Source organism: Sus scrofa, chromosome 10 (assembly GCF_054392235.1).
Source record: "Sus scrofa isolate SSC_HxYL_T2T_F1_AM1 chromosome 10, Sscrofa_HxYL_maternal_Yorkshire_Landrace_v2.0, whole genome shotgun sequence".
NCBI lineage: Eukaryota > Metazoa > Chordata > Mammalia > Artiodactyla > Suidae > Sus > Sus scrofa.
In genome coordinates, this window is record NC_139392.1 from 64,541,088 (window position 1) to 64,555,725 (window position 14,638).

Sequence of the window (14,638 nt, forward strand, 5' to 3'; positions counted from 1 at the left end):
TGAGGAGTTACATCCATTTTTAAACTCAGGTTTCCATCCCAGCATAACTTTCCTTCTTTTTTCAACTTCTTTTTTCTCCACAAATGCAAATTTCCCTGAATGCCCCTTGGAGGTATGATGTATCAACGCATTTTGTTGCCTTTAATTCTTTCCAGCTGAAGGACTCAACCCCTAGATGGTGGGTCAACAACCTACTCTCACTGGCATCTGTGAGCGAGACTGTCTGTAGGGCCTCTGCCCCCCAGCATCTGATGATTATGGGGATAGAACCAATATATATGAAACCATTGTAGAACAATTACCAGCTGAATTCTATTATTTACGCTTCTATAATTACAATCCATCTGTCATTTACTCTTTCAGCCTTAGATCTTCCTTCTTGCCTACATTATATTTAGTTCATAAAATATTTATTAAGCATATGCTTATTGTGCTGAAAGAGATGCTGAGTGAGATACAGTCTCTACTTTTAAGGAGCTTAAGTCAATTGCCAGTGATAAGCCAAATGCAATCATACGAAGTAGGAGGTTAAGTGCAAATAAAAGAAATAGAAAATACAGTAGCATCTTCGAGGGAGGAAATTCCTGAAGATGACACCCAAAAGCTTTATAACCAAGGTGGGTACTTTCTTGCTCTACGCCTTGACTAGTGTGGGCAAAATATATGGCATCTGTATCCTACTCTAAGTCGTATTTTGGACTACATCGCTAATCATTCATGGATTTTTTTTTTCCCCTGAATCTGAAAGTCACTCAAATATCTTTTCCTACATAGTAAACCCCCACCCCAAAACATTGTCAATGTATTAGAGTTGGCAACTCACTTGCTTTTCTAATCCTCATTATGAGAAGATGGAGAAGAGGCTGGAGGGGTGAGGAAATAAGAAGACAGAAGCTTAGGAAGAAACATCAGCAAAGGCAGAGATGAGAAAGCACAGACTTATTTGTGGAATTCCAGTCATACCAGGATGGGTATTGTGTAAGGCTCTAAATGGAAAAAGCAATTTGAAACAAATATAGATGTGGGCCATATTGTAGAAGGCCCCAAGTAGCTGTGTAGGAACATATGTGCATCAACATTCTTCTAAAGCCAAACTGAACTACGTCACAGAATCTAAACTTTTTCCATCTTGGCACATTTGGTCCAACATAACTCCCAAGTTCTGGCCAAACTAGCTTTCAGATAACTCCCCAACCTTTTAAACTTCCATACCATAGCACAAACTGTTATTTATAAATGACTTTATAATGTGCTTTCTGATACTGTTGGTTATATTAGCATGTGTATATGGCCTGTTTTCCCAGCTAGACTGTAATCTCTTAGAGGTAGGAACAATATCCTGTTTTTACAGATGCTTCTGAAAAATTATTGTCAGTGGACATCTGGTGAGAGATTTGCAAAACTTGACTAGAATTTAGATCAGGAAGAAAAAGAACCAAAAGTTGAAAAGTCTGGCATGGCCTCCTAACATACCCCCTCCATGTGAAAGCTTAAATACCTTCTACAGGATCACAGCTAGAGGGAGAATCAAAAATCAGACTTATGGATGACTGACCTTCTTGAAGCCAAAAGTAACACAGTCATAGCAGAACAAATACAGTTGAATCAGAAAATAAGCAGCAACTTTCAGAAATCTGATGAGGAGTCTTAAGATCTATTTCAGAGGGTCTGAAGTTCAAACTCGCAGTTAAAATGGAGGCGCAACTCTAAATCTAGAAAAGTCCTTTATTGCACATGAGAATCAATGCCAGAACTGACAGAATCCCTAAGAGTTTACCTGAAGATCAATAAATATATTTATGGGACCCTGAAACACGGGAAGGAGCCTGAAGAGGTTATTCTGTGACTTCTTGCATGAAAAATAAAAAATTAAAAAGTCAGCTAAGATAGGATCCATGGAAACATAAGTTATTATACCACAATGATTCATGTATTGAGTCAAATTAAAGATCTCTTTCAAGTTCTCTTCACTCTATAAAAAGAAAAGCACATTTTTCTCTTACCTGCTTTAAAAAAAAATTAAGTATTATGAATGTTTTCAGTTAAAAAAAAATTAAGTATTATGAATGTTTTCAGTTAAAAAAAAATTAAGTATTATGAATGTTTTCAATTTTATAAATCAAAAATAACGTCATACAAACACAGACTTAGGCTGATGTTATCTTTTTTTGATCAAGAGAAATATCCATGCACCAGATATACTCTACATTTGATCAATGAAAATTTCTAAATTTGTAATCAGACAACTAATTGAAACTAATTGGCTATTTAAGTTTTTCTTTTGTCCCATAGTTCCTCAGTTTAGGAAACTGATGAGTCATAGTTGACCAGAAGACAGGTAAAGTGCCTTTGGAAAGAGTTAGGGAAATGGTCCTAGATCCATTTGCCCAGGAAACATCTGGCCTATTCTGGGGACCTCAAGAGAGAGAGGATTGGATAAGCTGTTGCAAGAGTCTGTCCAAGACTCTATACCTGGGAATCTCTAGTTAGATGAGGGCCTAGACATGATCCTAGAAATCAGGACACTGGGAGGAATGAGGCAGGGCCCCAAGCTTCTTGGAGTACTCAGTTATACGATGGAAGAGGAACAAAACACAGGGAGTTAAGGCAATTCTATCATCTGGTTTATCTTGTGGCTGGTGAGGACAGTACCTCCCCAATGTTCACTCTCATCATTGGCCCAGTCCCAGGTCAGAATAGTAGAGAAGACAGGCCCAGCAGACCAAAAGGCAGCTTCAAGCACCACATCCCAGGAAGAAAACATTGCTCTAAAAAAACCTTTGTCCAGGGAGTTCCCATTGTGGCTCAGTGGTAAGGAACCCAACTAGTATCCATGAGAACACGGGTTGGATCCCTGACCTCACTCAGTGGGTTAAGGATCCAGCATTGCCATGAGCTGTGGTGTAGTTCACAGAAGTGGCTTGGATCTGGCATTGCTCTGGCTATGGGGTAGGCTGGTAGCTGCAGCTCTGATTCAACCCCTAACCTGGGAATTTCCACATGCCATGGTCAAAAAACAAAAACCTTTTCTTTCCTTATCTTCTTACATTAGGATCTAGTCTTGGAACTGTGTGCTGTGTAAGTAAGGAACTGAGAAAAACCGAGGCAGGAGAAATAGGATGAGGCTGATATTTACCTCCTAAACACCTAAGAGAAATGGCTAGACATTTGATTTATTTAAACCTATTTGGTGTTTGATGACAAATTTTAATTTAGGCGCAGTAATTAACACCAATACAACTAATGCTATTTCAGGTTAGGTTTTCTTCACCCAAGAGACACTTCAGGGTTTTTTTTTCCCCTTCAGCAAATTTTATTTTTATTAGAGTATAGCTTATTTATAGTGTTATATTAATTTCTGCTGTACAGCATAGTGGTCCAGTAATGCACACACACATACATATATATGGATATATTCTTTTTCTTATATTATCTTCCATCCATGTTCTATCCCAAGAGATTGTATATAGTTCCCTATGATGTACAGTAGGACCTCATTGCTTATCCATTCTAAATGTAATAGTTTGCATCCTCTAATCTCAAATTCCCCAACCTTCCCTCTTTCTCCCCATTCCCCTTGGCAACCAGAAATCTGTTCTTTATGTCTGTGAGTCTGTTTCTGTTTTGTAGATAGGTTCATTGCAGCACTAGTCATACTAGCCGAGACATAGAAACAACCTAAACAACCATCAACAAATGAATTACAAAGATAGGGTACATATCTACAATGGACTGTTACTCAGCCATAAAAAAGAACAAAACAATGCCATTTGCAGCAACACTAATGTAACTAGAGATTCTCATACTAAGTAAGTCAGAAAGAGAAAGACAAATACTATATCATATCACTTCTATGTGGAATCTAAACTATGCCAAGTCCCTTTTCCTCTCTGGATCTTTCTTCATTTGTGAAATAAAGAGGTGGAGCCCGATAATCTCTGTGAGTATTCTTTCATCTGTCCTCCGATGATTCTATTAGGGAATCCTGACCTCTGACTAGAGCTTTCCAGAACATTCACTAATGCACTGCCTAGTTGGATTTAACCTGTGGAGACTCTGGACAGTATCTGATGAGATTGTTTAAAAGGCTGCATGACTGAATTTCCTCTCTTGACTGTTAGGAATGATACTTGCTTCATTTCTTTCCACCTTATTGTCTGATCCAGGTTTCTTCACTGTCTTCCAGCCTGGCATTCTTTCTTTCAGCCTCCTAATTTATCTCCTTTAATTTCGGTTCCTAATACAAGAGTGTGTGCAATACGTAATACTGGTAACAGTAACCTACACAGGTACATGCACGTACACTCATCTCTTTTAATCTTCACAAGAACTCCATGGGGTAGACATCACGGTCCCCATTTTGTTGATAGGAGAGGTAAAGCAACTTTCTAAGGTCACAGAGTCAGTCAATGGCCTTGCATTCCTTATTCTCAAATGTCTTGGCTGATCCTACTTGTGGCCTCCCTCCCATCTCCTAATTCTGTGTTGGCGGCATTACAGCCACTAAGTACTCTTGGGTGCCCTGTCTGCATCTATTCCACAAGGAGTGTTCTTTAAGGTAGTATATAGTTCAGCTTTACAGATCAAACATTATGGTTTTCTGCTATAAACGTAGAATTCTTGGAGTTCCCTGGTGACTTAGTGGTTAATGATCCAGAAATGTCAATGCTGTGGCTGGAGCCACTGCTGTGGTGCATGTTCGATTCCTAGTCCAGGAATTTTCCACATGTTGCGGGCACAACCGGGGGGTAGGGGGGAAGCAAAACCATAGCTCTTGCTACACCTCCTTAGATATTTGTTTCAGTTGGTTGGTTGTTTTTTCTTTTGGTTTTTTTTTTTTTTTTTTTTTTTTTGCTTTTTCAGAGCCTCACTCACAGCATATGGAAGTTCCCAGGCTAGAAAGTAGAATCGGAGTTACAGGTGCTAGCCTACACCACAGCCATAGCAACTCAGGATCCAAGCTGCATCTGTGACCTACACCACAGTTCATGGCAAGGCTGGATCCTAAGCCACTGAGTGAGGCCAGGAATCAAACCTACATCCTCATGGGTACTATTTGGATTAGTTTCTGCTGCACCATGACAGGAACTCCCAGTTGGCTGAATTTTAATATCAGTAAGAGGGTAAGAGGAAAATCCTGGTAATATATAGCTCAATCATTAAGAGGGAGGCTCTGGAATCTGGCTGCATGGTTTTGATAGTAGATCTACAATTTTCTAGCTGCCAGGTACTTACCTCTGTGCTTTACTTTCCTCAACTCTAAAGCAGGGATTAAAAAATAGCACCTACCTCATCAGGTTGTTGTGAGGATAAATGCCTGAAACAGTGCCAGATGCTATGTGATTACTCAATGCCTTCTTGCTTAAAATAACAACTAAGTCTTTTCCAAAGCACCCCTTTGACTCAGCCAGTTTTCTTACCAAGTTCATAGTTAAGGAAGTAGGGATAACCAGGGATGCAAGCATCACAAAATAAGAAACAGAGTTGTGGAATCTTTTAAAATGATCTGGGAGTTCCCACTGTGGCTTAGCAGATTAAGAACTTGGCATCATGTCTGTAAGGATTATCCGTTTGATCCTAGGTCTCGCTCAGTGGGTCAAGCGTCCACCATTGCCATAAGCTGTGGCATAGGTCTTGGATGTGGCTCTGGGCCTTGGTTGCTATCGGGAGCATAGGCCTGCAGCTGCAGCTTCAATTTGATCCCTAACCCGTGTACTTCCATGTGCCACTGGTGTGGCCTTAAAAAGAAAAAACAATTATCTATTCCTATATAACAAACCTCTTCAAGACTTAGTGGCTTAGAACAACAGCATTCATTGTTTGTCCGTAGGTCAACAACTTGTGCAGGACTTAATGGGAATGACTTGTCTCTGGTTCACGTGGTGTAGTTCTGGCAGCTTGAATGGGGCAGTGCACTCTCATTCTCCAGGGCCTGTCTCTTTAACAGCGTAGTTGTGCTTTCCATAGTCACTGTCTTCCAAGAGTGAAAGCAAACACTTCAAGGCCTCTTAAGGCTTGAGCTCCAGAATCCCCCTACATTACTTATGCTTTATTCTATGGGCCAAAGCTGTCACAAAGCCATCTCAGATTCAAAGAAGGGGGCATTACTTTCCCATTCTAGACAAGAGCAGTGGCCGGTACACAGAGTGAAGGAAGAACTTGCTAGTGCTCAATCTTTGTAAAATCAAACAATCAGACAGATCTGAATTCTAATTTAACTTCTTCCACCTACCTAAGGGACTTCTGTGAGTCTGCATTTCCTCATCGTTAAAATAGTTTATTTTAAGGAGTTGCTGGATTAAGGAAAGAGCATAGTTACTGAGGTGATTTAGATTCAGTCCCCAGCCTGAGAACTTGCACATGCTATGGATGTGGCCAAAAAATATCAATTAATTAAATTAATAGCTTATTTTAGGAGTGTGAGGACTAACATACAGGCTAAGAACATATTTCCTTTTCTTTCCCCTTAATACCCACCCCCCAAGAATAAACCGAAGTGAAGGTAGAGAGAATTCATTCTATAAAGGAGAGTTATATCTTATTGCTCACCACTGAGCTTATCCAGTTGAAGAGCTATTAACCATGCAAGTAAATTTAACACCTGACAAAAAGGAATACCTCTGCTGTGATTTTTGATTTGTCACTTAACATCTAAAATTGATGTTTGGGAGTTCCCGTCGTGGCGCAGTGGTTAACGAATCTGACTAGGAACCATGAGGTTACGGGTTCGGTCCCTGCCCTTGCTCAGTGGGTTAACGATCCGGCGTTGCTGTGAGCTGTGGTGTAGGTTGCAGATGTGGCTCGGATCCTGCGTTGCTGTGGCTCTGGCGTAGGCCTGTGGCTATAGCTCCGATTAGTCCCCTAGCCTGGGAACCTCCATATGCCGTGGGATCAGCCCAAGAAATAGCAAAAAAAGACAAAAAAATAAAAAAAAAAATAAAATTGATGTTTGGTGACTCTGTCTGTGGCTTGCGAATACACATGGCAAGTCTGCCCACAGAGTGTCACAAGCCTCTAATTGTGTGATGGCCTCTTGCTTTGAGGCACCCCCAGGGTACCCTAAAGTGAAATTAATCTCTGCCTACCAGCCTGTCATATAAGTCAAACCATCTCCCACATGTACTTCATATTGGGGGATATCAGGCAGCCGTTTTCACGTGGACATGGAAATAAAGGGACAGAGGTATCACTTCCTTCAGGAAGATTCCCTATAAAATGGTAAGGCCCCATAAAGACCTTCGTGGATTATCTCAATCTCTATAGTCAGGATGGTCTTTTTGTTCTTTTTTATAGTTATCATTTTTGGCTGTGTTCTTCTGATTGAACCTCCTCCAAATACACTGACAGATAGGACTATTCAGTGATTATTCCAGGCTTCATGTTTGTGGTGGCCACAGCTCATAAAATACAGGTATCTAGAATTTGGAATCTTTAGAAATGAATTTTTATTGTAACTCACTTTGCTGAGATGCAGCATGTAATCTGATAACATCCATATTTTGGCCACCAGGACGACATGGAGGAATTAGCATCACAGATAGATTCAGAGGAGAGAGATTTTTCTGGCCTTTCATCAGAATTTTTCTTTTTGACATTATAGAGCTGCTTAATACTTAAGGCCCCTCATTTAGGTCAGCCTTGCTCAGATTAATTTGAATGATTAGAATTTAAGATCCTACTGGTATGGCATACAAGGAGAGTTTGGTCCTCCATTTTCACTGGAGAGTATTTATCAGAAATGATGGGATAAGTATGCTGGCAATTAGAGACATTTGGAGAATGTAAAACCTGAACCTCTGGACCTGGATTTGGAATAGACACTGCTCTGTTCTTGGGATTGATTAGCCTTCGGTAGTATTAGTCTTTCATTAACGTCGTCATTTAGTTCCATGGGGTCGGCCCACATTCTCTTTGTGTCCACAAAGAAAGGTCACTCAATTTCTTCCCCTGTATTTCTTTTCTTATTTCCCCTGAGCTTGGAAATCTAAGTGCACTTTAATGATCTGGAACTGTAACCTCTTCTATCCCAGGGATGAGGCACTGAGAAGCCCTACAGTCACCAGCATATGTTTATAAGGATGGGTCTAATTGGCTCCAGAAAAACACTAGGGGAACCACAAGACCCAGCTTCAGCAGCTGGGCAGACATTTCTACCATGCTGTATTTCCAGAGGGCTGCTGTAATATTCAACAAGTAAGTGTGCTTTAAGGTGGTTTTATGTGTGTTACCTTTGAACGGTTTTCTTTATGGTACCCTCTCAACTATGTCTGTAAATGTATGAAATAACTATTGATCTGAGCCATCTATTTATGTATCTTTAATTATGGAGGAAACCACCTGGCTCTTTTTTCCTTTTAAACCAATTTCCTGTCACATTTCTTGAGCTTTTGAAAGGTCTTACGGAATTTATTGCCCAGTTTCCTTCTGACGCCAAGAAGCTTAAATAACCAAATAGCCCATAGATGCATGCATTTTTTTTCTTTCTCCTTATATTCTCTTGGGTATTTTTACTAAAAGATATATATGTACTCATATGTACTTGACCGTGATTTGTGGCTCCAAAATTATGGGTGCTCTTGGAAGTCCAACTCCCTCTGACACTGAGGAGATTTGAAATGGAATTCAGGAGACTGCTAGCTGCCAACCTTCCTTCTATGTGGGTGTCTGTCTCATCCTATAGGGTCAGTGTGAATAATGCACAGTATTCTGTTTTATGACACAATGTCATCATTTTTTAAGCCATCATAATTTATGGGATTACTGGTATTATTTCTATTTATTCACTACAGATTTGCTTGAATTGAATGAAAAGTCAGGATGAGGACCACAGAAGGAACACTTCAGCTTTCCTTTGTTCCTATTTTTCTTTTCCTGCATTTGCTCCTCCTCCTTCTTAACAGCTGGTCTGTGTCTCCACATATCACTAATGAGCATTAGCAGCTGCCTAGGTAGTGATCCCATTTCCCAGCTAGCCAATGGGGTATTACCATTGAGGCTAGTATTTTAACTCTTAAGGGGAAAGACGTTTGAGCTCTGTTTACTCAAAGGTAAATAAAAAATTATGCCTGGGCCATATGTGTGAAACTATTCAAAAGAAAAGGAAGGAACGAGATAAATATAGTTTGTCCCTAAGGTCCTTTCTTGTTGTCTTTTAATAGGAGTGTGCAGATGGTATAAAGTGTACCATTATACTTGTAATATGTTTGTGCTCAAGAAAAACTTACTTTCTTTGCAACTGTTTGATTTTGAGATTACCAGTGATGGTAAACAATGAAGTGCAATTCCCCATACCTATAAAAAGAAATAAACTAGTTTTCTCAAGTCTTATCTTAGATCTTATTCCTAGACTTTAGTGCATAATTTTATTTCCATTTTTAAAGTGTTATTGAAGGATAGTTGATTTACAACTTTGATAATTTCTGCTGTACAACAAAGTGATTCTGTTATACACACATTCATTCTTCTTCAGCTTCTTTTAGCAGATTAACTTTAAAGGTTCTTAAAGTAATAGGGCGGAATCAGATTTCTGAAATTCAGGTGGGCTTAGAATTGTCAGTTATGACCCAGGTTAATTGCTGACAAGCCATATGGGCTCCTTATGTCATTTGCAAGCAAATACTTCAAAGAACATGCCACTTATCTGTAAAGCCATACCTTGAGAGAATCCATAATGACACGCCAGCTACAAATAATGTTATATCATATTGGGATGATATTTCTCTTGCCAAAAATCGACTAAGACAAGGCCTATCCCATAAGATATTCCATAAGGTTATCATGGTAAGAATGGTAATTTTTTTTTTGTCCTTTTTTCTCTTTAGGGCCATGCTTGTGGCGTATGGAGACTCCCAGGCTAGGGCTCCAGCCAGATCTGTAGCCGCAGCAACACCAGATCCCAGCAGCGTCTACAACCTACTCCATACTTCATGGCAGCACCAGATCCTTAACCCACTGAGCAAGGCCAAAGATTGAACCCATGTAAGGATACCAATCCTTACAGATAGTCAAGAGAAAGGATACTAGTTGGGTTCATTAACCACTGAGCCATGACAGGAACTCCTGAATTGTAATTTTTTCAGTGTCAGTTGAGGGGCGTCAAAGGTTACCTATTCTTCTTTTATAATAAGTTCCCAGTTTATTTAATTTCAGACAAAAGGTCAACCACAAAAGCATTCTGAGTGCCAAATATGTGCCAGACACCACAGTCTGCCATGAGGACTATATAAGTGAGTGTGTCTTCTTGACGAAAGGTAGACCTTCATACCTGCAGAAGCTATGCTTCATTCACGAGATGAGATTTGGGAAGGATAGTCTTCCAATAGAGGAAAGGAAGAGAAAGGAGAACACATTGAAAACCCGGCAGATCTGTGGAACCAATGCCAGGACCAAGTCCATATCACACTCACATTCACATAGAAGTAAATCTGAGCTTTAAAAAAAAAAAAAATATATATATATATATATATAGCCATATAATGAATAGATAAAATTATAAACTATTTTAAATAGTTTATAGAATACACTGGAGAGTTCCTGTCGTGGCTCGGTGATTAGTGAATCCGACTAGGAACCATGAGGTTGCAGGTTTGATCCCTGGCCTTGCTCACTGGGTTAAGGATCCATCATTGCCGTGAGCTGTGGTGTAGGTTGCAGACACAGCTTGGATCCCGAGTTGCTGTGGCTGTGGCATAGGCCGGTGGCTACAGCTCTGATTAGACCCCTAGCCTGGGAACCTTCATATGCCGAGGGAGCGGCCCAAGAAATGGCAAAAAGACAAAAAAAAAAAGCATACACCATAGTGATTTGGTGTGTTATGCATTGTGGATGGATTTCCCCATCCAGTTAAACAATACATCCATCACCTCGCATATGTATCTCTTTCTGTTTTGGATGAGAATATTTACGTTCTATTCTCTTACACTTTTTGTTTATACAGTGATATCAGTTAACATCACCATGTTTTATCTGAGATATTCAGACCTTAGTCATCTTGTAGCTGAAAGTTTGGACCCTTTTACCAACTTCTCCCTGTTTCACCCTCTCTCCCCAGCCCCTGACCATCACTTTTCTACTCTTTCTATGACTTTAGCTTTTTTTTTTTGATTCAACATATAAGTGCAGAATTTCCTTCTTTCTTGTAGCTGAATAATATTCCATTGTGAATACTGTTCTTTTCCATTCTGCATCTTCCTTATCCATTCATTCATTGATGGACTTCTAAACTGTTTCCTTATCTTGGCTATTGTGGATGATGCTGCAGTATAAATCTAAGTTTATAGTCCATTTTTCAGCTGTCTCCCTTTCCCTATTTTGTTAATTAAATAGATTTCCTTTATTTATTTATTTATTTATTTATTTATTTTGAAAGTAGGAAATTACCTCCTTGAAGCTAGGAGAAATATGACTATTTTTAATTGCAATTTTGAAAAGCCTGAGAACTATGAAGAGGTGTCTTTTCTCTATTCAGGATTATTTAAGCCTCTTCAACTATTTGGTTCCACTTGGGACTCAATAAAAAATAAATGAGCTCAAGAATGTGAAAAGATGAAAAAAAATATTGACAGGTAACTTAGTATGTTTTTAAATGTTGAGCATATTGCCCAAAGAATTAAAATATTTTTTAAAGTGGAAATTATTTGTATGCATACATGTGTCTGACTGACTGGATACTTCTAATCTTAGCATCAGAAAACAGTCACCAGTAGGCATGTATTCTACAGCTCTCTTCACAACAAATTTCTCAGGAGTAAAGAATTACAGTAGTTGTAAATGTAATAGAACTCTCAAACCTCATGAAATAAGTTACCTACATTATAAATCAGTTTGTGTTTTGTTAATACTGTGATGGTGGTGTGGAAATGGAAGAGTTAAGAGAAAGGCTAAGCCAGCATCATTTGGGGATAGCTTGCTTTTCATTCCCAGGGAGAAGTCCAGAAAGAGGAATGATTGCCCAGTTTTCTCAATGAAACCTCACACAACCACTCTTCTGTAGCACGGTGGGAAAATTAGGGTTTGAGAACCAAATATATCTGATTCTAATTCATCCATATTGTGGTGCACACATGGGTTGGAAAAGAATTTCCAGACTCTTAGCACGATGAAAAGAAAGAAGGGTTTATTGAGGCAAGAGATGCTACTAGTGCAGCTGGTTGACTTCCTGATGATCAAGGAAAGCTAATACTGGGTGAATGGTCCCTGTCTGTTTTTATAGCCCCAGAAACAAAGGAGAAGAGGTCTTATGATGCACTTGCTGGTTGACTGGGGGCTAGAATTTCCCTAGAGGGGCAAGGAGGGGAGGGGACCAAATACCTTTACTAATATGGGACAGGAAGGAATAGGCCAGGTTGCTGAAGGTGAAAGGGAGCTCAAGAACTTTGTAACAGTTGCAGTGAGACTGGTGGGGTGATAAAGGTCTGGTAATTTTTATCCCAGCCAGAGGCTCTTTGTGTTTATCTTGTTGGAGAGGGCTTGAAGTCCCACAGTCTAGGCCTGTGCCTCTCTGGACAGGTTAGAGAAAATTTCTGATTCTCTCTTTTCTCATATACAAAATAATAATACCGAAATCAAGAATTCCTGTTGTGGTTCGGGGGTTAAGAACCTGACTAATATCCATGAGGATGCAGGATCGATCCCTGGCCTGACTCAGTGGTTTAAGGATCTGGCATTTCTGGAAGCTTTGGCTTAGGTTGCAGATGCAGCTCAGATCCCACATTGCTGTGGCTGTGGCGTAGCCTGGCAGCTATAGCTCCATTTTGACCCCTAGTCTGGGAACTTCCATATGCCACAGGTGCAGCCCTAAAAAGAAGAGAGAAAAAAAAAAATGAAATTGACCCTACAAGATGTTCATTTCAGTGAGATTTTATATTTATCTGGCACATCATCAACACTAAACATTTGCTGTTTTCCTTTTCCTAATTGCTGTTTGTATATAAAGCTCTCACTAGAAATTCTCAACTCATTTTGATAATTTCTTTCCAAAAAAAGGAGTTGTATTACTAATAATAATATCATAGAGCTTGTGTTTATCTTTCCTAACAACTATTTTGAATGGCTTTTCAAACTAGTTATCTATCCTCAAAGCTGGACACTATGAAACCATGCACCACAAAACAATATTTTGTTTTAAGCTTCCTTATATTCTATCTCAAGATAACTGAAGTACTGAATTTAGGAAATTAAGTAAAGAGAAGTATCATTTGCTTGTCTTATAAAGCCAGGAATTATGTCCTCTTCCAGCTCTGATTTTTTTTTCCAGGTAAGTCAATTTATTTCTTAGCTCACCCTCTCCCGTATATAAAATGAGGATGATGGCATTTATTTTGGCAATGCTGTGAATTTTTCAATCCTTAGGAACTTAAAAGAGCATTAAATATTACATTTTTGTGAGATATTTATTTTTAATAGCACAAAGGCCGTATATATAATTCAGTAGTTCTGAAGTTTTCATGCTTCTTTTCACTGATTCATATTCTGGTGGAGTAATGACAAGAAATTGGATTTTTTAAGTGCCCGGCTTTTCTTTATTCACTGGTCTTTAGATGAACTTTTTTTCCCTTAAATAAAACAGTCTTCTCAAAGCTATATTTCATAAACTGTTGAGTATTTCTCTGAGGAACATTCTTGTAAGAGACACATTTAGATTCTCTTGTCCTATTGTCTTCTGTGGCTCTCTGCCAAGAGACCCAGCTGATTTCATTTAGATTGCCTATCTCCCGGCTGCAGTAGCTCCAAACACAAAAAGGACTAGTCCTTTTGTTTTCCTGAAGGTTCCAAGGGACTACTCCCAAGTCCAGCAACAAAAAGACAGAATGCAAAAGGAAGTAAGGATCGTCAAAGATAAAGGATTTAAACTTTGAGAAGGTTAAATTCCTTTGTGAGAGCAGGGAAAGAACAAAAGTCCTAAAAGAGCATGTTTGGGTTATTGCCTCCATCATGTGGGTGAAATAAAACCAAAGACATTTACTAATATTTAAAAACTCCTTTTGGTTTAATTACAGCAACATAAATTTGTCAAAGACTCCATATGGTGCTAGAAAAGGTAGCATATACATATTCTCTTCCTAGCCTTTTTTTCTCCAAGACTCCCCTTGATTCTTATTTCTCTCTAGTTTGTTTTACAAAATTTGGTTTTGCCATAAATTTATAGTCTAGATTTTATTTTGCCCAGGGGACTGCAGAATTGTCTATTAATGTATCTATCATATAATTTTGAGAGAAATAAGACAAAAAAATTCAAGTTGAAACAGATTCTAAATAACACAATATAGAACAGATCTTTTCGAGTCTGATAATGTGAGGGTTTTTCTTTTTAAATCCAGGCAGATTTTCTTCTTACATTTTCCTTTATTCCCCATGAAATACTTACTGTCGTGAGCCATTAAACAAGACCTCACAAAAGCACATACATAAAGCTCTCAGTCTGGGCAAGAAGAACCTTCTAAATTGAAAGAATGAGCTCTTTCCCCCATAAGCTGGTTGGAGCTGTCAAAAAAATACTGGAATTTCCACTGCAATTGAACAAGGACCTACAGTCATTATTAATTTTTGTTCCATTTTAAATCTAAAATTGCTGTGACTGATAATCACTATATTACTGCATCAACTGAAAATCAAACTGCTGTTTGGTAGAGCATTTGAA

General features: G+C 38.9%; 1 protein-coding gene across 18 annotated transcripts in view; it reads left to right on the plus strand.

The window, feature by feature from the left end:
- LINGO2 (leucine rich repeat and Ig domain containing 2) overlaps positions 1–14,638 on the plus strand; it is a 1,289,481-nt gene that overhangs the window by 1,111,794 nt on the left and 163,049 nt on the right. The window contains exons 2-3 of one of the 18 annotated variants that reach the window (XM_084979866.1): positions 7,294–7,411; positions 8,031–8,193. The exons of 16 other annotated variants lie outside the window; for them this stretch is intronic. The gene's annotated coding sequence lies outside the window, so the exon portion shown is untranslated. The remainder of the gene's footprint in view (positions 1–7,293; positions 7,412–8,030; positions 8,194–14,638) is intronic. One more of the 18 variants, XM_084979865.1, reaches the window with a different exon arrangement.